Source organism: Giraffa tippelskirchi, chromosome 9, assembly GCF_054371585.1.
Source record: "Giraffa tippelskirchi isolate mGirTip1 chromosome 9, T2T-mGirTip1v1.2.pri, whole genome shotgun sequence".
Classification (NCBI taxonomy): Eukaryota; Metazoa; Chordata; class Mammalia; order Artiodactyla; family Giraffidae; genus Giraffa; species Giraffa tippelskirchi.
The window spans coordinates 8,505,265-8,524,361 of record NC_137283.1 but is presented as its reverse complement, the minus strand read 5'-3'; positions in this window follow the sequence as shown (position 1 = coordinate 8,524,361).

The following is a 19,097-nucleotide window of genomic DNA, read 5'->3' as shown; positions in this document are numbered from 1 at the left end:
ACAGAGTCACTGAAAAAACAGGCATAGAGATAAAGAAAGATGGAGAATTTACCAAAGTCATAAGAGATTACTAATTTTGTTATGAGCAAAATCTCAAGATGAAACAAATTATAGGTTCTTTAGTTATTTTTATAAACAAACAAAAAATAAATGTGTTCTTTAGTTATTATATCAACAAATAGGGTGGGTTAGGGTTGTGTCGGAATATGAAGCAGGGTAGGTTGATGTTCCATTCACTTTTCCAACTTAATCTTGCTTGCTGGTTTGGGAAGCAATTTGATAAGATTTTTAATGTACCAAACTGTGATGGATAACTTTAGCAGGTATGAATAAATAGTTTCTCTGCCTAACAGTTCAGTTCAGTTCAGTCGCTCAGTCGTGTCCGACTCTTTGCAACACCATGAATTGCAGCACGCAAGGCCTCTCTGTCCATCACCAACTCCCGGAGTCCACCCAAACCCATGTCCATCGAGTCGGTGATGCCATCCAACCATCTCATCCTCTGTCGTCCCCTTCTCCTCCCGCCCCCAATCCTACCCAGCATTAGGGTCTTTTCCAATGAGTCAACCCTTCGCATGAGGTGCCCAAAGTATTGGAGTTTCAGCTTCAACATCAGACCTTCCAATGAACACCCAGGATTGATCTCTTTTAGGATGCATTGATTGGATCTCCTTGCAGTCCAAGGGACTCTCAAGAGTCTTCTCCAACAACACAGTTCAAAAGCATCAATTCTTCGGTGCTCAGCTTTCTTCACCGTCCAACTCTCACATCCATACATGACCACTGGAAAAACCATAGCCTTGACTAGACGGACTTTTGTTGGCAAAGTAATGTCTCTGCTTTTAAATATGCTATCTAGGTTGGCCATAACCTTCCTTCCAAGGAGTAAGCGTCTTTTAATTTCATGGCTGAAATCACCATCAGCAGTGATTTTGGAGCCCCCCAAAATAAAGTCTGACAGTGTTTCCACTGTTTCCCCATCTATTTCCCATGAAGTGATGGGACCAGATGCCATGATCTTAGTTTTCTGAACGTTGAGCTTTAAGCCAACTTTTTCACTCTCCTCTTTCACCTTCATCAAGAGGCTCTTTAGTTCTTCTTTACTTTCTGCCATAAGGGTGGTGTCATCCGCATATCTGAGGTTATTGATATTTCTCCCGGCAATCTTGATTCCAGCTTGTGTTTCTTCCAGCCCAGCGTTTCTCATGATGTACTCTGCATATAAGTTAAATACGCAGGGTGACAATATACAGCCTTGACGTACTCCTTTTCCTATTTGGAACCAGTCTGTTGTTCCATGTCCAGTTCTAACTGTTGCTTCCTGACCTGCATACAGGTTTCTCAAGAGACAGGTCAGATGGTCTGGTATTCCCATCTCTTTCAGAATTTTCCACAGTTTATTGTGATCCACACAGTCAAAGGCTTGGGCATAGTCAATAAAGCAGAAATAGATGTTTTTCTGCAACTCTCTTGCTTTTTCGATGATCCAGCTGATGTTGGCAATTTGATCTCTGGCTCCTCTGCCTTTTCTAAAACCAGCTTGAACATCTGGAAGTTCATGGTTCACGTATTGCTGAAGCCTGGCTTGGAGAATTTTGAGCATTACTTTACTAGCATGTGAGATGAGTGCAACTGTGCAGTAGTTTGAGCATTCTTTGGCATTGCCTTTCTTTGGGATTGGAACGAAGACTGACCTCTTCCAGTCCTGTGGCAACTGCTGAGTTTTCCAAATTTGCTGGCATATCGCGTGCAGCACTTTCACAGCATCACCTTTGAGGATTTGAAATAGCTCAACTGGAATTCCATCACCTCCACTAGCTTTGTTCATAGTGATGCTTTCTAAGGCCCACTTGACTTCACATTCCAGGATGTCTGGCTCTATGTGAGTGATCACACCATCGTGATTATCTGGGTCGTGAAGATCTTTTTTGTACAGTTCTTCTGTGTATTCTTGCCACCTCTTCTTAATATCTTCTGCTTCTGTTAGGTCCATACCATTTCTGTCCTTTTATTGAGCCTATCTTTGCATGAAATGTTCCTTTGGTATCTCTAATTTTCTTGAAGACATCTCTAGTCTTTCCCAATCTGTTGTTTTCCTCTATTTCTTTGCACTGATCCCTGAGGAAGGCTTTCTTATCTCTCCTTGCTCTTCTTTGGAACTCTGCATTCAGATGGGAATATCTTTCCTTTTCTCCTTTGCTTTTCACTTCTCTTCTCTTCCCAGCTATCTGTAAGGCCTCCTCAGACAGCCATTTTGCTTTTTCGCATTTCTTTTCCATGGGGATTTTCTTGATCCCCGTCTCCTGTACAATGTCACGAACCTCTGTCCATAGTTCATCAGGCACTCTGTCTATCAGGTCTAGTCCCTTAAATCTATTTGTCACTTCCACTGTATACTCATAAGGGATTTCATCTAGGTCATACCTGAATGGTCTAGTGGTTTTCCCTACTTTCTTCAATTTAAGTCTGAATTTGGCAATAAGCAGTTCATGATCTGAGCCACAGTCTGCTCCTGGTCTTGTTTTTGCTGACTGTATAGAGCTTCTCCATCTTTGGCTGCAAAGAATATTATCAATCTGATTTTGGTGTTGACCATCTGGTGATGTCCACGTGTAGAGTCTTCTCTTGTGTTGTTGGAATAGGGTGTTTGCTATTACCAGTGCGTTCTCGTGGCAAAACTCTATTAGCCTTTGCCCTGCTTCATTCTGTACTCCAAGGCCAAACTTGCCTGTTACGCCAGGTGTTTCTTGACTTCCTACTTTTGCATTTCAGTCCCCTATAATGAAAAGGAAATCTTTTTTGGGTGTTAATTCTAGACGGTCTTGTAGGTCTTCATAGAACCGTTCAACTTCAGCTTCTTCGGCGTTACTGGTCGGGGCATAGACTTGGATTACCGTGATATTGAATGGTTTGCCTTGGAAACGAACAGAGATCATTCTGTCGTTTTTGAGATTCCATCCAAGTACTGCATTTTGGACTCTTTTGTTGACCATGATGGCTACTCCATTTCTTCTAAGGGATTCTTGCCCACAGTAGTAGACATAACGGTCATCTGAGTTAAATTCACCCATTCCAGTCCATCTTAGTTCGCTGATTCCTAGAATGTTGACGTTCACTCTTGCCATCTCCTGTTTGACCACTTCCAGTTTGCCTTGATTCATGGACCTAACATTCCAGGTTCCTATGCAATATTGCTCTTTACAGCATCGGACTTTGCGTCTATCACCAGTCACATCCACAGTTGGGTATCGTTTTTGCTTTGGCTCCATCCCATCATTCTTTCTGGAGTTGTTTCTCCACTGATTTCCATTAGTATATTGGGCACCGACCGACCTGGAGAGTTCATCTTTCAGTGTCCTATCTTTTTGCCTTTTCATACTGTTCATGGGGTTTTCAAGGCAAGAATACTGAAGTGGTTTGCCATGCCCTTCTCCAGTGGACCACAATCTGTCAGACCTCTCCACCATGACCCATCCGTCTTGGGTGGCCCCACACGGCATGGCTTAGTTTCATTGAGATAGACAAGACTGTGGTCCATGTGATCAGATTAGCTAGTTTTCTGTAGTTCTAGTTTCAGTGTGTCTGCCCTCTGACGCCCTCTCGCAACACTTACCGTCTTACTTGGGTTTCTCTTACCTTGGGCCTTGGGTAATTCCTCTCCCCGCCGCTGCCAGCCCCCAGCCCCCGGCCGGCCTAGGCCCGGTCGGCCGCCGCCCCTGGCCCGGCCTAGCCCCTGTCGGCCGCCGCCCCCGGCCCCCGGCCCGGCCTAGCCCCTGTCGGCCACCGCCCCGGGCCCCCGGCCCGCCTAGCCTCTCTCGGCCGCCGCCCCCGGCCCCCGGCCCGGCCTAGCTCCTCTCGGCCACGCTTCTGCTCCGAGCCATCGCAGCCACCTTGCTTCGTTCCGTCTCTGCCTAACAGCACTTAATAAACCTTTTGTATTCTATCAGACACAAAACAACTCAGAGAAGCAGGTAAGGACAGTTTTGTGAGACAGGGCATCTGAGTGAGCAGTCGCTCAGACAGAATTGGCCCTTTGCCTCTATTTCACTGTATTAGAGAAAGAAGTGGTGAGGTCTTGAGAGTTGGTTTTAGGGACTCCAAAAAAATGTATAAAAGTAGCTAAAACCTGATATTATTGATTAATTTAGACAAACTTTAGGAAATTTGAAATTAAATCTTTAGAAGATTGAAAGGATTATGGCTAGTTTCACTTAAATAAGGAAAGAGATCTTCATTCATGGTAAGCCTTGACAAAAAGCATCACAGCATGATGGGAAAAAGATAAGACCCCAGTTTAGAGTCTAACCTAAACTGAGTTTGATAAGTTTTAATTCTAGGAATGACACTATACTTAGATAGAAGGCAGGGAATTCTGAAAAGTAAATAATAGCAGCCAAATTGAAAAAGAAAACTTTATTCCCAAATATCTATGAACTGAGAGTGAGTTTACCATCCCTCCCTTGACTATGGTAGTCCTTGGCCTGCACTCAAAGCAGCCCCAAATGCAGAAATACTCATCAACACGAACAGAAAACACTCCAGGAGAAGCCTTAGTCTAGTTTTGTTCTCAACTGTTATCCACATGTTAAATTACTCCAGAAGAGTTCTATTACATATATTTAGAAATTTATCTTTTTTTATTTCTCTTTTTTTATTGCTGATGTTCCTAGTTCCCTACTTTCTGGTGTCATTTACCTGCTGTCTGAAGAAATTCCTTTAGTCATCTTTTTTATAGTACATCTATGGCAAAGACTTCTTTTAGCTTTCCTTTATCTAAGATGTATTTATTTCAGCTTTATTCCTGAAGGATAATTTTTCTGCATATAAAATTATAGGTGAACCATTCTTTTCTTTCAGCATCTTAAAAATGTTATTAAACTTTGCTCCAGACTCCATCCCTTTTTATGAGAATTCTGTACTCATTTGAATCATTATTCATTTATAACTGAGTCATGTTCTTTCTAGCTATTTCTAGAATTTTTCTTTGTCTCTGATCTTTGACCATTTTAAAAATAATATATCTTGGTATTGATTGCTTTGCATTTTTCCTGTTTGACGTTTGCTGAGCATTTTCAAATTATAGGTTTATATCTCTCAAGAATGTGAGATATTTTAGCCATTATTTCTTCAAATAGTTTTTTTTCCCCCGTATTCTTTTTTTTAATCATCAAAGATCATAACTGTACAATATTGAGAAGAGTAGGACAAGACGCAAGTGCTGGAGGACAATCGCTCTACAATATCGTGTTGGCCTCTGCCACACATCAGCACGAATCAGCCACAGGCATACATACGTCCCCTCCTTCCTGAACTGCCCTCCCATCTCCTTCCCCATCCCACCCCTCTAGGTCATCACAGAACACTGGGTTAAGCTCCCTGTTCTACACAGCAGAGTACCCCTTGCTCTCTGTTTTACATATGGTGATGTACGTGTTTCCATGCTATTCTCTCACTCTGTCCCACTCTACGTCCCACACTGTGTCCACAAGTCTCTTCTCTATTTCTCTACGTCTGCATCTCCACCGCTGCTCTGCAAACAGGTTCCTCAGGACGTTCTTCTTAGATTCTATGCACATGGTTAATATACATTATTTGTCCTTCTCTTTCTGACTTACTTCACTCTGTATAACAAGCTCTAGGTTCATCCACCTCATTAGCGCTGATTCAAATGCATTATTTTTTATAGCTGAATAATATTGATGACTTTGATCTGCAGTGCTGGAGAAGACCCTTGAGAGTCCCTTGCACTGCAAGGAGATAAAACCAGTCAATCCTAAAGGAAATCAACCCTAAATATTCATTGGAAGGACTGATGCTGAAGCTCCAATACTTTGGCCACCTGATATGAAGAGCCAACTCATTAGAAAAGACCTTGATGCTGGGAAAGATTGAAGGCAAGAGAAGAAAAGGACGACAGAGGACAAGATGGTTGGGTGGCATCACCGACTCAATGGACATGAGTTTAAACAAGCTCTGGGAGATGGTGAAGGACAGGGAAGCCTGGTGTGCTCACAAAGAGTCGGACATGATCAAGCAAATGAACAACAACAACAACAATATTCCATTGTATATATGTACCACAATTTCTGTATCCATTTATCTATCAGTGGACATCTAGGTTACTTCTATGTTCTAGCTATTGCAAAAAGTGCTGCAATAAACATGGGGGTACATGTGTCTCTTTCAATTATAGTTTTCTCAGGGTATATGCCCAATAGTGGGATTATTGGGTCATATGGTAGTCTATTCCTATAACTACTTTAGTTATTATTTCTTCAAACAGTTTTTTAATGCTCAGTCCATCTTCTTTTCCCTTTTTTGGAACACAAATGCCATTTCATGATTTAAGTTGATTATTATCTTTTGTATTTTAATACAGTGCTACTAGATTATGTCTTTTCTGTCACCACATACTTCTGAGTTTTACTTCTCACTTTTCTATGTAAATATAGACCAATTTGCAACCAAATTGACCTTTTTAGTCTTTTTTTCTTGGACCACACTGCATAGCATGCAGACCCCAACCAGGGATCAAATCCATGCCTCCTTCAGTGGAAGCACAGAGGCTTAACCACTGGACCACCAGGCAAGTCCTCAAACTGACTCTTTTAGTTTAGATAAAAACTAACTTCTAAGATTAGGGTTAAAAAAAAATGGAAGCATGTGGAAGATATTAAAAAACTGAGTAATGAAAAAAAATGTAACCCCATTTAGATTAGTGTCTGGCACAGAATGATGTCTCCATGAGCCAGAGAACATGAGGGTCTTTTCTGTACATTCCCATATATAACTCTCCAACCCAGAAAGGTAGACGTCAGTATCAACCATATTGTGAACAACACTATCATCTATACTGGTATTTTTATTAACAGACTATTAGCATTGAAAAATGAGTAGCCAATAAAAACTGAGAATAAATTAGCATGCATTCATATAATGAAATGCTGCAAAGTCACTGAAAAATATTCTACTCTTTGAGACTGTTTAAAGATATGAGAATATGCTGCAATGTATGTTGTTAAGCAACTAAGGAAGACGTGAAATTTTTATATCAGATAATCACAATTTTTGGTAAAATTTTGTAGGGGATTTCTGAAAGCAAATAGCCCTAGTTGGTTATAGGATAATGAATTTTCTTTTTTTATTTACCTTTCAGTTTTTTCAAATGTTCCATCTTGAACATATATTACTTTCTAATCAAGAAAATGAACAAAAAATAAATAACATTCAGTACATTCATGTCTGATGTGATGAGGGCATTCTGATGTTGTTCTGTGCTGCTGGTTTCCTGTGGGTAAATACATAAACCACTTTAGATGGACAGCTTTGTTCTGCTCTGAAGGGTCCCTAGTGCTGAGCAGTCTCACATATAGAAAAGTTAAAAGATTTTATTTCAGGAAAGCCTTTTTGTCATCTCTCCAGTCAGGTACATAGGTTGATTCTTGGCCTGGAGTCCAAGAGGGCACAAGCATACTGCCTCCTCTGAGATCTCCCAAGTTTATACTCCAAAGCAGTTAGTAACAATAGCTGGTCCTAGGTCTGGAGACAAGTATTTCGCTGCCCCAGGATAATATTAATGGTGCAGATCCCACACCTGCTCTGATTTCTAGGATGAACTAGGAGATCGGAAATTTGTTGTGATGTGAGCTGCAAACATATTTTCCAATGACATTTATCTTTTGACATTGTTTAGTATGTCTTCTTTCTGCAGTCAATGTAATCAATTATTTCTGAACTGATTTCTGCTGTATGAGTGATGGTTTAAAAAGACTCCTACATTCTGAAAAGAATTTGTCTACGTTCACATCCAATAACATTATGTTTTCATTTGTGTGTTTAAACTGTTGAACTTTCCATTGCAGAATAAGATACATATGTGAATGCATATAAACTATAATTATAAACCTGACTGAATTTTAAAAATGGAACATACCTATGTGATCAGCACTCAGATCAGCACGTTAACAGGATGCCCGAAGCCCCCAAGACCTCTCTGTCACAAGCACCCACCTCCCAAGGTTAAACACCATCTTGACTTTAGAGAAAACAATCTTGAGATTCCTCACAGAATTCCCTTCACTTCACACTCTGAGTGCCCAGGAAATTATTCAGCCCTGGATAATAGTTTATTGAGCAGAACCACTTATAATAATCAGAATAATTACCCATATTGCCAACAGGAATGACTTTGTACACACAGAGGAGAGGGTATGGCAGGCATTTATGGATGAATCAGACATTGATATAAAATACCTGGGACACTGTGAAGATAAAAACTACGTAAACTAAAAGATTAAAATAAAATCCTGAGGAGGCTGCCTTTCCCATCCCCACAAAATAATTTTTATTGAGTGTGCCATTCCTTTAATGAATGACAAGATTTTTACTACCTTCATTGTTGTTCAAAATGAACCAAATTATTAATAATGTATCTTTCCTTTCTTTAATGTCCATCTAACTTGCACAGCAAACTCCAGAATTTAGGGAGGCTTACTGATAATACCTTGAAGAAAAGCATGGTTTATATGCTCAAAGAAAGGCAAGAAAACCAATTTTGATGAGGCTGGAAGTTAGTCATTGTTTGCTGTGTAAAGTCAGAGGAATCAAACATTTAGGGGTTCACAGATTAAAAAAGGAGTTGGAAGGGAGTATAAGACAAGGTCAGAGAAGTGGGCTGGTGAGCAACTCCTGAGAAAGTGGCATGTTTTTATCATAAAAGGGGCAAAACAAAATGTAGAAGACAAAAAGAATATGGTTAAATTTTGTTTCACAATTATTGAAATATTGAACGGATGACTTCTCTGAGTGGATCAAAAATGTTAAAGCTTATAACCTGTAGATGGAGATAATAAGGAATTTTGTAGCTCAAAACTAGAAGAACAGAAGTTTTGAGCAAATTTCAACAACGTAAGAAAAATCTACCTTCTTCATTGCATTGACAGTTCTATTCCAAGGGTACCTGTAACTTTCCAATTACTAAATCTGATTCTTTTCAATTCTCACTGTACTTGACCTCTCTCTAGTTCTTGATGCTATTGATCACTGTCTCTTTCTGGAAATTTGTCCATCCTTTGGCTTTTGTGAAATCACTTTCTCCTTTCCTTATCACTTCTGCTCAATCCCTGTTAGCAAGAACTTGTGTCCAGAGATTACTCAGGAGTGACCCAGGGAAAAGCACTGAGAACAGGGGAGGGTCGAGGAAGGAGGAAAAGATAATAAAAGGAAATGTGACTTAGTTTGCTGCTACGGGATGCTAGAGGGCGTCCCTGGTGGCTCTTTGGAAAGAACCCACCTGCCAACACAGGAGATGCAAGTTCGATCCCTGGTCTGGGAAGATCCCCGGGAGAAGGAAATGGCTACCCACTCCAGTATGCTTGCCTGGGAAACCCCATGGACAGAGGTGTGTGGAGGGCTACAGTCCATGGGGTCACAAAGAGTTGGACACTACTGAACACATGCGTACACACACACACACAGGCACACAGGATGCTAGGCTCAAATCCATTGTTAGCACCACATTTGATACTATCTTAATTGGGTTTCCCCCAGAAGCAGAGTCAGACATAAGGATTTGTGGGCAGGTAATTTAACTTGGAGTTTTTCTAGGAGATAGGAGCAAAAGACCCAAGAGACAGAGGGAAAAAGAAAAACCTCCCAATGAAGGTCACCACAGAGGGTGACTGGGGCTTGATTCTTTCTGGAACCCTCTAAAGAACACATAGGACACTTCTCAGAATCGTCCACCTGAGGACTGTCCAGAAGAATTTAGCCATCAGCTCCTATACCCTGGGGTCATCAACTCCTTGCATTTCCAGACTGTGCACAGATAAAAATCTGACAGACTCCTGCCAGTGTCTGAAGTGTTAGAGAAACCTGGAACATGCAGTGGGACACAGGTGGCAGAGCCTGAAGGTGAAATGCTGTCCACATGTGGTGTATTAGAGGCCACAAGGAACTGTCTGCTGGAGGACAGCTAAAATCAAGTTGTGTCCAGTACACAACTTTTCCATAAGATGGTATGAAAAAAACCCAAATGAACATTTTGGCCAAATATATACATATGTATAGGAATACATGAGTATTCCAAAAGAAGGAGGTCAAGAGATACCTGGAGTAATAGGCAAGGTGGCCTTGGAGAACAAAATGAAGCAGGGCAAAGACTAACGTAATTCTGCCAAGAGAATGTATTGGTCATATCAAATACTCTTTTTCAATAGCACAAGAGATGACTTTACACATGGACGTCACCAAATGGCCAATACCAAAATCAAATTGATTATATTCTTTGTAGCCAAAGATGGAGAAGCTGTATATAGTCAGCAAAAACAAGACCTGGAGCTGACTCTGGCTCAGATCACCAGCTTCTCATAGCAAAATTCACATTTAAACTAAAGAAAGATGGGAAACCACTAGGCCAGCCAAGTATGACTTAAATCAAATCCCCTATGAATATGCAGTGGAGGTAACAAATAGATTCAAAGGATTAGAACTTGTAAACAGTATGCCTGAAGAACTACGGATGGAGGTGTGTCATACTGTACAGGAGACAGTAAAAAAAAAAAAAAAAAAAAAATCCCAAAGAAAAAGAAAAGCAAAAAGGCAAAATGGTTATCTGAGGAGGGCTTACAAATAGCTAAAGAAAGAAGAGAAGAGAAGTGAAAACCAAGGGAGAAAAGGAAAGGTATAGCCAACTAAACACAGATTTTCAAAGAACAGCATGGAGAGACAAGAAGGCCTTCCTCAATGAACAGTGTGTGAAACTAGAAGAAAACAATAGAAGGGGAAAGACTAAAGATCTCTTCAGGAAAATTGGAGATATAAAGGGAACCTTTTGCCCAAAGATGGGCTCAATAAAGGATATAAAAGGTTGAGACTTAGTAGTTGCTGATGAGATCAAGAAGGGATGAAAAGAATACACAGAAGAACTGTACAACAAATATCCAGATGAACTGGATGACTGAGATGGTGTGGTCAGCCACCCAGAGCCAGACATTCTGGAGTGCGAAATCAAGTAGGTCTTAGGAAGCACTGCTGTAAATAAAGCTAGTGGATGTGATGGAATTTCAGGAGAACTATTCAAAACCCTAGAGGATGATGCCATTAATGTGTTGCATTCAATATGTCAGCAAATCTGGAGATGCAGCAGTCGCCACAGGACTGGAAAAGGTCAGTCTTCATCCCAATTCCCAAGAAAGGTAGTACTAAACAATGTGCTAACCATCAGACAACTGCACTCATCTCCCATGCTAGTAATGTCATGCCTAAAATCTTGCATGCTGGGCTTTAGCATTATGCAAACCAAGAACTTCCAGATGTCCAAGCTGGATTTAGAAAAGGAAGAAGAACCAGAGATCAAATTGCCAACAATCACTGGATCATAGACAAAGCTAGGGAATTCCAAAACACATCTACCTCTGTTTCATCAACTATGCCAAAGCCTTTGACTGTGTGGATCATAATAAACTGTGGAAACCTCTTAAAGAGATTGGAATACCAGACCATCTTACCTGTCTCCTGAGACATCTGTATGCAGGTCAAGAAGCAACAGTTAGAACCTGTATGGAAAAACTGACTGGTTCAGGATTGAGAAAGGTGTACAACAGGGCTGTCTGCTGCCACCCTCTTTGTTTAACCTACACGCTGAGCACATCATGAGAAATGCTCGGCTGGATGAGTTACAAGCTGGAATCAAGATAGGCAGGAGAAACATCAACAGCCTCAGATATGTGGATGATACCACTTTAAGAGCAGAAAGCGAAGGGGAACTAAAGAGACTCTTGATGAGGGCGAAGGAGAGTGAGAGAGCCAGCTTAAAACTAAACACTAAAAAACTTGGATCATGGCATCTGGCTCCATTATTTCATGGCAAATAGAAGGGGAAAAGATGGAAGCAGTGACAGATTTCCTCTTCTTGGTCTCTAAAATCACTGTAGATGGTGACTGCAGCCATGAAATCAGAAGATGTTTGCTTCTTGGCAGGAAAGTGATGACCAAACCTAGACAGTGTGTTGAAAAGCAGAGACATTACTCTGCCGACAAAGGTCCATGTAGTTAAGGCTATGGTCTTCCCAGTGGTCACATATGGTTGTGAGAGCTGGATGGTAAAGAAGGCTGAGAGCCAAAGAATTGACGCCTTCAACAATGGTGCTGGAGAAGACTCCTGAAAGTCCATTGGACAGCAAGATCAAACCAGTCAATCTTAAGGCAAATCGACTCTGAATATTGGTTGGAAGGACTGATGCTGAAACTCCAATATTTTGGTCATCTGATCTGAACAGCTGGATCATTGGAAAAGTCCCTGATGTTGGGAAAGATTGAGGGCAGAAGGAGAAGAGGGCATCAGAGGATGAGATAGTTGGGTGGCATCACTGAAGTAATCAACACGAACTTGGGCAAACTTTGGGAGATGGTGAGGGACAGAGAGGCTGGGCGTGCTGCAGTCCATGGGGTTGCAAAGAGTCAGACATGACTACACAACTGAACAACAACAAATACATATATATATATTGTTTTCCCTTTCATTCACCAGTCAATCAAAGCATATGAGCTGATTATTCTTATCTATGGTCCTGACCAATGTCCATCTTGGAGTAATTATTTCATTAAGCACATCTTTGCTTCTGTAATGAGGATATATATTAATGATACTATAATGCAACTGTTTTGCTGAAATATCTCTCCAAATTCTGTTGATCTTCTGCAAACGGATGAACTAATTCCTTTTATATGGGAAAAAGAAAATACTTCTATCACAGTTATCATGAAAAGTTGACAACCATAAAAACATACTCATAAGCTCATAATCTTCTTGCCGTTGAAGGATGGATGCTAAAGTGGTCTAGACAGCAAGTTAGCAGTTGGAAAAATGGAATCTGAAACTCCATATTTGTTTTAATCCTTGAGAATTGGTCACTGGGGTAATAACTGGCTGAGGTTTCCTGCTTCTTGCTTGCTGATATGCCAGGTTTTGAACCTCTCCTCCTTTTCTCTTTCCCACACATCTTTCCTCCAGAGAAGACCTGCCTCCAACCTACTGATATATTTTCCTGCTTTTTTTATGCTGGATTTTCTCTCACTGTCCTCTGTTTTCTAATAGGGAGGGTAACATGAAGAATGCTATGTGGATTCCGATCTAAATGATGTCTCTTAAACATATGTACAAGCCACTAATTAGGTTCCCCCAATGACCTATCAAGTTACAGTTAAGCACATACTGTACTAAATATGTCAGTACAACATACTCAGGAAAGTCCAGATGAATGTAAAGGTAAGGAATACAAAACTCATATAATACTTTAGCAAAGGCTTAAAATACAACAACCAAGATGCACAGGGTGAGAAAGAGCATTTTGTTTGGAAGAAGAGAAAGAGGAAGGAAAGAGATCAATAAAAATCTAATCTGGAAGGGCTGCCTAGCTTAAAGGATCAGTAGTGATTTGTGGAGATTTGAAGGGATCCACAATAAATAATAACCTAAGACAATGTCAGCCTGCTGTGCCTTATGTAAAAGAAATCATGATACATTTTTATTTGTGAGGAACTGTGCATCTTCTTTGCCTACCAGGAGCCTTTCTCTCTATGTCGCTTTGAGATCATCTTCTCTCGGAATTGACACCTTCCAGAATAGCTCCTGGTTGTGCTGATTATTCTCTGGGTTTATCAACAAAGATTTGTTTCATGTCCTCTCTTTCCTTTACCTCTTCCTCAGACTTCTCCACGTGGTCTCTGAAGCTTATCTTGTCTTTGAGTCTGGGTTGGTCTGAGTGAGATGCCTCCCAAGGGGACTAGATCTGACCGAAGAAAGACAAACAGACCACAACTTCTTCTGGAGCACATCTGGGAGTAAGATGCTGTTCACAACTATGGCAGCAGAAAAGGCATGCACATCAAGGCTGGAGAAGGTAGATGCTGGCAGTAGCTGCAAGGAGTTGGTATTTGTCAGGGCTCCTGAGAAAGCAGAGCCTGATGTAAAAATGTGAGTTCACAAGATTTGCTGAGGGACATGTCCTTCAGGACAATCCTTTAAGAGGGATGGGAAAAGGAACTGTATGGAGAAAGAACCAAACAAGCTTGTGATCTGAGATAAAGGCAGAAAGTGTAAATCACAAGACTGTGGGCTTGGGTTATGAACTTCCATATCACTCATTCATGCCCACTGGTTGCCCCTGTGTTTGGAGGCAGGACATCACCTCCAGCAGTAACCCGGTTTTCCATTGGTCGAGGTCAGTTCACCAGAGGGGAGGCAGCTGTAGGTCATCAGCAGCCCCTATTCACATGGCTGGAGGATGGGAGCAGCTGCCTGCCTCGGGGATCAGGTACTTTCCAAGATGCAGTTTCACATGAGAAGTTGACATCCGCTCTATTGAGGGCCTTGAAAGTCCCTGACTACACCGTCTTTATTGCAATGAAGCAACCTATGGGACCGTGTTGAGCTCAGTATTATGACTCAGAGCTTTCCCTCTTTCCCTCCATCCATCCCCAAAAGGATATTTACAGAGATTTTTCAGTCTGCCCCTAACAGTGTGCTGTCTAGAGCAGAACTCTCTGCTCAGTTCCATGTGAGTAATTAGACTGGAGCCCAGATCAATCACTATTCCTAAAGAATTCAAACAGGACCTGAGACAGGGTAGGAAAAGTTTTGCTACCTAAGAGGAGAAAGTGATTCAGAGATCAGGTTGCCTAGGATTTGGAGTACAAAATGGCAACACACTCCAATATTCTTGCCTGGAAAATTCCATGGACAGAGGAGCCTGGCGGGCTACAGTCCATGCGGTCACAAAGGGTCAGACACGACTGAGTGATTGAGCAGAGGGTGCATCGTGGGGTCACACCCTAACCACAAGATGGGTGATAACCCGAAGCCAATGAAAGAGGAGGACAAGGGTCTAAAACACTCTCCTTTATTGTTGTTTAGTTGCTAAGTTGTGTCTGAATCTTTGCAACCTCATGGACTGTAGCCCGCCAAGCTCCTCTGTCCATGGGATTTTTCCAGGCAAGAATACTGGAATAGGTTGCCATTTCCTCCTCCAGGGATCTTCCCAATTCATGTATTGATCCCATGGCCCCTGTATTGGCAGACGGATTCTTTACCACTGAGCCACCAGGGAAGCCCCAAAATACTCAGCTAGGGAGGACTATATCTCAAGTCTAGTTCAAGTTCATGACAGCAGAGATCCTGCCAAATGTCTGGGCTGAAGAAGAGCTAACATACTGAAGACATCACCTGTAGCACCAGCCTGAGCTTATCCCATCTCCTGCTGGGGCTGTTCACGGGAGGAGGAGAGGGGCACGGGAAATAAGCTGTGCAGCGGCCAGTGCAAGAAAGAGCTGAGTACCTCTCTCTGTAGTCGCTGCCTTTTGGGAGAAAGGAATAGGAAGGGGAGGTTAGAATGGCAGTAGTAGACTATTTTGACACCTCAAGCAACCTGCTTTCTCCATTAACTTTTCCATTCCAAATAATTCTAATTAATTTGAATGATCATCTTGGAATCCCTGGTTACCATTAGGGGAGCTAAAAATTATTCCATGGCAACAGGACTTGATATTTGGTGAAATTTTTGAATCAACATCAATATCTTTTAATGAGAAAAAGCCTTGGAACCCAGCAAAGTCATAATGCACACATTATCTTTGGGTCTGAACATGCTGATAGTTTCAGGAAAAAAAAAAAAAAAAAAAAACTCCAGAAATACAACTAATGGGTTCCATCGGAGCTAGAAAGCCATATTTAATAGCCCTAATACTCTCTTGCCAGCAGCTCCAAATACCAAGCTACTCCCACTACCCCTTGAATGTTCTCTGATTATGACGTGTTTGTGGGCTTAGAGTGGAGCTCTATTATTTAAGCATAATTGATCTCTTGGTACAAAAGCTGTCATCCTTCTTCCTAACTTGTGCTTATGGCCCAGAAGGGAAGGCTCTGGGTCATTTGGGGGTGTGATCCTTCTCTGATGATGTGTCTGTTTTTTTTTTTCCTAATAATCACATTTGTGAATCGTACCTACACCTTTGGGGACCTAGAATGGCTGGAGGTCCCCATCACTTTAGAAGTGGCGCACAAGTCACCCTGTGGTAACTAACATCTCATGGATTAGGGGCTTCCTCTATTTTTTAAGAAAAAAATCTGTTTTTTAAGCTTTTAAATATTTCAAAAAATTCTACAGCCTAGTTTATTTTATTACTGTTGTGCAGCACTGTGAATTTTACTAAATGTTTAGAGCCATGGATCCACCATCACAATCCACATACAGAAACACCTAAAAGTGGTGTCACTGAATCATATGGTAAATACCTGTTTTACTTTATAAAAAGCTATCCAACAGTTTTCCCCTGTGGTGCTCTCATTTTGCATTCCCACCAAAAATACAGGAGAATTTCATTTGCTCTGCTTTCTTGAAAACATTTGTTTTTCATAATTTTTTGGTTTTTCTATTTCCTTTTCATCTGCTGAATGTTTGTGCAGTGGTATCTCATTGTGGTTTTGACTTGGAATCCCTAATAAATAATGATGGAGGGTATCTTTTCATGGCTCTCTCTCTCTCTCTCTCTCTCTATATATATATATATGTATTTGTATATGTATATAAAACCCTCTGTCCATGGGATTTTCCAGGCAAGAATATTGGAAGGGGTTGCTGTTTCCTTCTCCAGGGGATCTTCCTGACCCAGGGATGACACTTGGGTCTCCTGCTTGTCAGATAGATTCTTCACCAGTGAGCTACCCGGGAAGCCCACCATTACATTTTGTTTATGTCCAATTTATCATTTTTTACTAGATTGTGTTTTTTGGTATCTGATACAAGAACTTTTTGTCTATCCAAAGGTCATTAAGATTTCTTTGAGAAGTTCTATACTTTTATGGTTTACATTTAGTCTTTGAAGAGAGAGATTATCATGCTTAAGCTGTCCCATACTGGGCCTAGGTTAAATGGTGAGGCATGTATAGCCTTAAAAATAATGACACACTCTGCGTCATGCCACACCATTTTAGATGATAATGTCACAACAAAAAAAAAATTGTAAATATCAGAGATGTTGCCAGGAAGTTCCTTTAATGTTGAACACACACACACACACACACACACACACACACACACACACACACACACACACACACACAGCTTTACCTGTCCCAAACCTTCCAAGCATAAATTTAGTCGTGATTCTAATGTCAGCTTGGATTTTCTCTCCACGCTGGTGCCCAAGATCATGTCAGATGACAGACTACAATCTGATCTAATCTAAGTCAACATATATGTCCCTTCACGTGACAGATTAAAACAAAACAGGATTTTGAAACAGTTTATACAGAGATTAAGGAAGGATTGGTTCCGTACCAGTTTCACTTTATCACTACGTCGTCTCTTTCGGGATTTATTTTCACCCTTTCCATTGCAAGTCCCAGGTAGACATGAATTGGCTATGATCAACATTAGAGAATTCTTAAATAATTCAGATAAAGTTGCAGGATGCAAATTCAATTCCATTAAATTGCACAAATGTTCATTGCGCCTCTGTTATTTAAGCTAGGCTAAGTGGAGGATTGGGCTTCCCCAGTGGCTGAGTGGTAAAGAATCCTCCTGCAATGCAGGATACACAGAAGACTCAGGTTCAATCCCTGGGTTGGGAAGATCCCTTGGAGGAGGGCATGGCAACCCACTCCAGTATCCTTGCCTGGAGAATCCCATGGACAGAGGAGCCTGGTGGGTTCTAGTCCATGGGGTCGCAGAGAGTCGGACACGACTGAATTGGCTGAGCACATGTGCACACAAGTGGAGGGTAATCGTGAGTAAAACTCTAGCCCTGTCTTGACAAAGCTGGTAAACTGGGGAAAGAGACAGGTACTTTATGGTAAAGATAAGTTAGCTCCTTACCAGATTTAATTCCTTTTCTTCTTGGGGAGAGGACAGTATTCCATTTCTCAATCTCATTTTCAGTTAGATGTGGCTCTATGCTTGAGCGTGGCCACTGGGAAAAAGTAGAAGCCATATATGTGCTTTCATACCTTGCCCACGAAAATCTCCTACAAGAACCTCCAGCTTTTATCTCTATTCCATCTTCCAACTAGACACCAACACCTGGGGTGATCTTGGAATCCAGGTGTTCAGTATGGCAAAGGCTCTATCAAGTCAGCCTGTGGATGACTGACTCTAAGCTTCCCTGCTGTGGTACTCCCTCGTGCCAGTGAACTTCACAGGAGCAGGAAATCAGTTTCTACTGTGTTAAGCCATCAAGATCTTACGGTTTACCTCTGAGGGCAAGTAATGTTTCCCTTAAATATTACAGACTTTCATAAAAACAACTTTAATATTGAGCAATGGACTGACTCTAATGAAAGTTCAAGGCACTATTTGGAGAACATATATTTAGAATTTAGTGTGGTGGAAGCTTAGTTTTCAATTTCCTATTTTTTCTCCAAAATACACTGATGGAAAAGTTAAGAGGCAGAGCAATTCTGTAACCTCCAGGTTAGGTGACCAGTAGTTCTAAAGCTCTTGAATGCAAGAGAAACAGCACAAGAAGCCACAGAGTTAGATCACAAGTGGACACGGGTAACAGGTAGGGCCCTGGTCATGGAAGGTTCCACACATCACTCGGTGACATCTATCTACTGAAAGAGAGGACAAACCCTGACTCAGAACTGCTGTGAACTGGGCTGTGAATGAACAAAGCTTGAGCATTTGGGGACAGATATGATACAGTAAGTTTCCAGGAGGCCTAGACGTGCCAGCTCTCAGCAATGATCACCCTCTAAAAGAGAGAAGGAAACTCTGGAAGGCAGTGGGAATCTTCCTTGGAAATAGCAGCTGGTAAAAGAAATTTAGAAAATTCAGGAAAGGTGGTAGAAGCCATGTTAAACCAGGTTAGGATCTAAGGCAGAAGGTGCCATATAGAAAAGAAAAGGAAAAAAGAAAAAAAAAACAATTTTGATTAAGAAACCACTTAGGTAAGCTTCTCTAGTATAACAGCTAGGTAAGGAAAATTCAACACATTTAATAATTCTATTTAAGTTTTTTTAAGGCATAAAACACCTAAAGATACCGTAAGAGAACCACCTAAAAATGAGCAGGAAAACATCTGTTTAGAGAACTCCCACT